We start from the raw sequence: 7,351 nt of genomic DNA on the forward strand, positions 1-7,351 counted from the left end.
CTATGCGTTAGTGATAGTTGTAGAAGCAATACTTGGCAAGACAACCACGATGCTACGATGGAGATCAAGGTGTCAAGTCGGTGACGATGGAGATCATGACGGTGCTTTGGAGATGGAGATCAAAGGCACACGATGATGATGGCCATATCATGTCACATATTTTGATTGCATGTGATGTTTATCTTTTATGCATCTTATTTTGCTTAGTACGGCGGTAGCATTATAAGATGATCACTCACTAAAATTTCAAGGTATAAGCGTTCTCTCTGAGTATGCACCGTTGCGACAGTTCGTCGTGCTGAGACACCACGTGATGATCGGGTGTGATAAGCTCTACGTTCACATACAACGGGTGCAAGACAGTTTTGCACATGCGGAATACTCGGGTTAAACTTGACGAGCCTAGCATGTACAGACATGGCCTTGGAATACTGGAGACCGAAAGGTCGAACGAGAATCATATAGTAGATATGATCAACATAGAGATGTTCACCATTGATGACTACTCCATCTCACGTGATGATTGGACATGGTTTAGTTGATTTGGATCACGTATCATTTAGATGACTTGAGAGATGTCTATCTAAGTGGGAGTTCTTATGTAATATGATCAATTGAACTTAATTTATCATGAACTTATTCCTGATAGTATTTGCAAATTATGTTGTAGATCAATAGGTCGCGTTGTAGCTCCCCTATTTTTTAAATATGTTCCTAGAGAAAACTAAGTTGAAAGATGATAGTAGCAATGATGCGGACTGGGTCCGTGATCTGAGGATTATCCTCATTGCTGCATAGAAGAATTATGTCCTTGATGCACCGCTAGGTGACAGACCTGTTGCAGGAGCTGATGCGGATGTTATAACGTTTGCCAAGCTCAGTAAGTTTATTTTGCCTCGCTAATGTAGACGTGGATTGGGGAATGTTCATGGCGAGACTTGAGTGGCAAAGTAGTAATCAAGACCAAGACTTTTAAATGCACTACCTGCGCGGAAATTGGTTTGAATGGTGGTGAAGTACAGTGGTAGCATGCATGGGAAATCCATGGTGGTGCACCACTAGTGGTCCATCCGTTCAGGCTCAAAGGGATCAAACGTGTTTTCATGTCTAGAAACTTTCATGTGCAACCACAAGCCAGTATGGCCTCTGGCTTAGTTGAGTAGATAGTGTGACCTCTTCCGGGATAGGCTAGATGATGTAGAATATGTAGGTGTACCGACTTATCGTGGGTTAAGGGGGGATACTTTCGAAAGACTATGTCTCGATCTTCCGATCATGGAGGTGATTGAGTCTTGTGGGAAAAAGTGCACAACCTCTGCAGAGTGTCAGCCTAATCGATTAGTTGTGTCCCTGCTTAGAGACATCTTGAGCATCTAGTAGTGGAAATGCCGGGAGATCTAATCACCCTTAATTTAAACAGTTGGGTTTTAAATAAACTTTGGGAATGTAGACAAAGTAAACTCAACTAATATGAATAAACCCCGTAGTTTACCCTTAATGGAAACAATACAAATACATGTATTGTCCCTTTATGTCACTAGGATAGAGCACCTCATGATTGAACCCATCACAAAGCACCTCTCCCACTAAAGATAAATCAATCTAGTTGGCCAAACCAAACGAATAGATTGGAGACAAACACAAAGCTATAACAATCATGAATAATAAAGTTCAAAAAAATCACAATTACTTCTTATGCATATTCATATCATAAACCCACAATTCATCAGATCCCAACAATCACACCGCAAAAGAAGATTACATCGGATAAAACTCCAAGAACGCCAAGAAGAACATGGTACTGAAGATGAAAGAGAGAGAAGAAGCCATCTAGCTACTAGATATGGACCCATAGGTCTGTGGTAAACTACTTGCGCATCATCGGAAGGCAGCAAGGATATGTAGATGCCCTCCATGATCGATTCCCCCTCCGGCAGAGTACCGGAAAAGGCCTCCATATGGGATAGCGGAAGAACAGAGGCTTGCGGCAGCGGAAAAAGTGTTTCAGGTGGCTCTTTGTTGGTTTGGGAATATTTGGGAATTTATAGGTCTGGAATTAGGTCAAACGGAGCTGGTGTGCGGCCCACAAACTCAGGGGCGCCCCCTACGAGCTTGTGGCCCTCCCGTATCTCGTCTGGTCTCCTCCCGAAACTTATAGGGCCCCTTCTCGTCTAGAAAATATTAATCCAATGATTTTTTTTGTTTAAACTTCGTTTGATATTGATTTTCTGAAAAGCCAAAAACAAGAAGAAAAAAATGGACTGGCACTGGACACTGAGTTAATAGGTTAGTCCCAAAAAAGATATAAAATTGCATATAATTGCATATAAAACATCCATGATTAATACTATAATAGCATGGAACAATGAAAAAATATAGATACGTTTGAGACGTATCACTTGTGTTTTGAAGATTGTTGATATAAAGAGTAAAGGACTAATGTGTTTTCTAGTGCACACAGAGTAACAGGTCCCTGAATTCATGAGGACTTTGATATAAACTCAGGAGGATATGCCCTGCGTAGCAGCAAGCATTATTCACGAAGTTTATGCTGTGAAGAGTGACCCCTAAAATTGATGACGTAAAGCAATTGGTTCGGTGGCATCCGAAGGTAGTGACTGCAGCCGAAAGAAGACGAAGTCAAAGTGAAGAGTGGGACCACCGTACTATTAAGAAGGGTATAGTGTTCGAAGCTTTGATTCTCTGATGCTAAACTCAATCTTATGAAAGTTGTGAGAGAAATCTCTTTATGTTTCGAGCAAATACTTGCCAGCAAGAGACTGTGATGTTCTTCATTGCGAGAGATTTGTCTCTGACCGAAGAGTTAGCATTACTTGTTCCTCAAGTAATGTTACCGTTGCTTTCAAATCCAACCATTGCAAACATGTAGGTCGGCTATTGACTGGACCACGTGTCCAAAATGGTCATTTCCCCTGAGGGAAGGTTGCGGCTATAAATACCCACCCCGCACCGGCTTTGTTCGGTGGCTGCTCCATTTGGTTATGGGAATATTGCTGAGAAACCCCCTCTCTAGAGTGATTTGAAGTTAAAATCCACCAAGAGACAACCCTAGAGCCGAAGAATTAGATAGTGGTTTAGCATCACTAGAATCTAAGTCCAGTACGCTCCACCTATTACTCTTGAGAGCTGCAAACTCTCCAGACTGTTAGGTGTCAAATTCTTCAGAAACCAAGAGTGATTGTGGTACTCGAAGAAGAAGTCCCTAAAGGTTCACATATCACCTCAAGTATCTACCACGAGTAATCGGCATTGGTTGATGAATCAACTGTCGAGGAGAACAGGGCGAAGAGAGTTTATCTTATGTGTTAAATCATAACCCCTCCAACCCGACGTAGTCCTTGTGCGGAAGGACGAACTAGTCTACCAAATCATCTGTCGCCATCGAGCATCACAGATTATTCCTTCACACCTTTTATTCGAATTGCTTTTCATGACAGAATACAACCATGTGATTATCATCGATGACTGCATCTAGTTTTAGTTCGTTAGTTTACTTTAACTCACTGCTTTCTATTATCTTTCATTCCACTGCTGGGTTCTGAGAGTTTTGAAGTTTCCTAAAGAAATTTCAAAAATCCCATTCACCCCCCCCCCCCCGGGGGAGATCCTACACGGTCCGCCTTGTCACAAGCCCCTCATGTTCTTGAAGAAATGCCCAACTTCCTCATTGATGGCAATTGCAGTCTGCCCCCCCCCCCCAAGACCCGCTACAAGACATGGTGCACCCAGGCTGCCACCAAACCCTTTCAGAGCAGCACTTCCCGCAAGAAGGCCATGTTCATTCGGTTGCAGGCCTTCTCAAAATCTCTTTTAAGAAGAATTGCTCTTTCTTTTGTGTGCTTGAGATAATGAACAATCTCCTGGAGCACTACGGTCGCTCTAGAATGTATCAGTCTTTGGTAAACATAGAATGGCATCTATAAATAACACAGTGAGCAATCGGGGCCATACACGAAACACAAGCTTTGCCACACATTTTGAAAGGAATGTTTATTGGAGCAATTGGCCAAAACCGTCGGATATTATCTGCCCCCATGCACTTTCGAGATAAGCGATAGGATGCCAAAAATTGAGGTGCAAGATATGTACGTACCTAACATAAATCCAAGAAAAATATTGAACATAAGGCCTTCCAGCGCTGGTCAGAACCTATGGAATATAGTTACTATCCATCTATCAAGGCCTATAGCTAGCCGTGTCTACTTTCATGGAGCAGAGTGCATCATCAATTTATTTGGGCAGACAATCCTGATTAAAACCAAGAAGCAACCAACCAGAATGACCCATCGTCGCTACACAACGTCAACTGAAGCGTTCGAGGGGATCAATAGAGGAAAAATCATGGAGTCTAAACTAAGGATTAATCGTCTCCTGAAGAGCAATAATGTCTATCGGTTCTATACACATATATTCTTTCAATTGCATCTTCCTACCAATGTGTCCAAACCCACGGTTGTTCCAAAAAAGGAACTGCATTTATAGAATACAATTTCTAGTCTAAACTCCCCGAGATCCCACAACCTTTGCCACGCGCCTCACGGCACAAGCACCGCGAGGAGGGGAAAGTGAAGCATATGTGGGTTATGCATGTGTTTCCTCTATAACTGAATGTCAAAATGTGACTTGATGGTGTTCCAAAATGATGTTGCAAAAGGGCACAACAAAAAACACTGTTCAAATGTTTCTTCACGACCACAGAAACAAAACAAAGGACTAGCTAGGATGTTGCGTCTTTGTAACTTATGTCTTGTAGCTACACAATCATGAGAAAAGCGCCACATAATAATTTTCATCTTACTTGGGGCTCTAATAGTCCATAGTACCAAAACCTTGCTTTTTTTCTAAAAAAGAGCAAAAGAGGAAGCTCTAGCAAAATTATACGTTGACTTGACAAAGTAAACGCCAAATGTATTGTGAGGCCAAGAAACAAAAATCCTCCAACTCCAGCAGGAAAAGGAACATGTAATATTTTCTCTACCACCTCCAGTGCAAAAAAGCCATTGACTGTGTCCTCATCCCAATGTTTAGAATCTGAATTGATGAGCACATCAAAAGTTTGTTGTCCGGGCATAGGCAACATCGGGGAAACGCGTCCCAAAAATACATCAGGAACCTGACTCACTTGCTCAACATGTTTGGCCTAGTATTTCTTCTATTGTTCTGCTGTTCACTAGAAACGGTTCACCGATTTTTTTTTAAAAAACCACAAATGTAGAAAAGCGTTCGTGACTTTAAAATAAGTTTAGAAATTTTAAATATGTTCACAAATATTTAAAATAATGCAAATTTTTAAAAAATTGACATGTTTTGCAAGTAGCTAGAGAATATGAAAAAGCTCGTGACTTTGAAAAAGTTCATCGATCTGAAATCACAAATTTGTAAAAAAAAATCATGAATTCAAAAACAGTTCATGAGTTTGAAACATGAATTTGAGCAAAAAGGAGAAAAAACATGAAAAACAAAAATGAAGAAGCCGAACAATATTGAGCAAAACCTGGCCCAAAAAACAGAAATGAAAAAATATATATAGGATCTAAAGCTTCCGAGTCGGAAGCTGTCGTCTCCTATTTGGTGCGCAGGTACGCCGCCCCATTTAGTTTACTTGTACCTTACCAGTTTTCTCTTTTTTCTCTTTGTTTTTTGTTCTGGAGTTTTCTATATTTTTCATTATTTTTACTTCTATTTTTCAATTATTTTCTATTTTTTGTGTTTTTATTTTTCTTTGTTTTCTTGTTTTTTTTCTCTTTTTCGCGAACATATTTCAAATTTGTGAAGATTTTTTGAAATCGTGAACATTTTTTCAAATTAATGAACCTTGGTTTTAAGACCATGAATATTTTTTCAACTTCACGTACTTTTTGTGAATTCACGAACATTTTTTTCTAAAATCGTGAACATTTTCGGAATTCATTAACTTTTTTACAAATTTGCAGTTATTTTTTGAAATAGTGAACATTCTTTTAAACTCCTGAATAATTTTTTAAATTTGGAAACATATTTTTTTTGTTCGATGAGCATTTTAAAATGCATTAACATTTTTTGAATTCATCTACAATTTCTGAATTCATGAATATATTTTAGTCCTTGAATTTGGGAAGAAGATTTGAAATTCATCAACACTTTTTCGTTTTTGACATCTTTGAAAACTTTCAAGTACAATAACTAAATTCTGTTTTTATTCAAATTGTTGAAGAATTTTTAAATACGTGAACATTTTTCAAAATCATGTACATTTATTGAATATGCGTACATTTGTAAAATCCACGAATGTTTATGGCTTCAAAAACAATATTTCCAAATTATCATTTTCTAAAAGCAATTCTGAACTTCTTTGAAATCCAAGATTATTTTTTGGGGTGTGCTACGCGTCGGCCGGCGGATCTTTTAAAAAGATCCGCCGCCTCACGGGCAGTTTGATTGAGTGACATGAGCGGTCGGACCCTTTTCTCTAATTTCTTGAAACAATACTTTTGTTGCAAAAAAAATTTTCTCTAATTTTCTGCAACAAGAATTTTGTTGCGAAACCTTTTTTCTAATTTCCTTCAGCAAGTCCTTTGTTGGAAAACCTATTATTCTCTAATTTTCCGGAACAAAAACCTTGTTGCAAAAATCACAAATACATATTCCGTCTACTTTTTTAAAACAAAACCCATGTTGCAAAAATTGCAACAACACTCCGGCCACATCGCGCACTAACACAATCGTTTTGGTTGCCATCGTTTCGCAACAATGTTATTGTTGCATAAACTTGTAATGGACGTGGACGTACAACGCGATGATGTGGCTGCTGCTGGCGCTTGTGGTGCTAGGTGGTGAGATTGATAGTGCTCCACGCCGGCTTGGCGGATCTCGCCGGATCCGTCGATCTTGTTGCAGAAACTTAAACGCCGCCTTCCCTAACCTTTGTCCCCTGGCGGGCTAGAGATGTCCGCCACCGGGCCGAGAAGGGCGAGCGCAGATGAATGACACGGCGGTTGTGGCTGCTGTAGGCGTGACATGACGACGACAAGGCTGGCAGCGCTCTGTGCCGCCTATCGAATCTCGCCGGATCCGCCGATCCGGTCGCGGGGAGGCGTTTGGCAGTGGAGATCTGCCGTGGAGGCGCTTGAGTGACGATGACCTGCAGGTGACGCTCCACTAACGGGTAGAGGTAGGGGCGGGTCCGGCGTTGCTGACAAGGAGGAGAAGAGGCGCACAGTGGGGCCGGGCGACATCGCCGATGGTCGCCGGAGAACAACCATAGCGGGGTGCATCTCCCTGGCTCGGCGGTGGTTGTGGATAGTGAAGGAAATATGCCCTAGAGGCAATAATAAAGTTGTTATTTTATATT

The sequence above is a fragment of the Triticum aestivum genome, chromosome 2D (genome assembly GCF_018294505.1).
Source record: "Triticum aestivum cultivar Chinese Spring chromosome 2D, IWGSC CS RefSeq v2.1, whole genome shotgun sequence".
NCBI lineage: Eukaryota > Viridiplantae > Streptophyta > Magnoliopsida > Poales > Poaceae > Triticum > Triticum aestivum.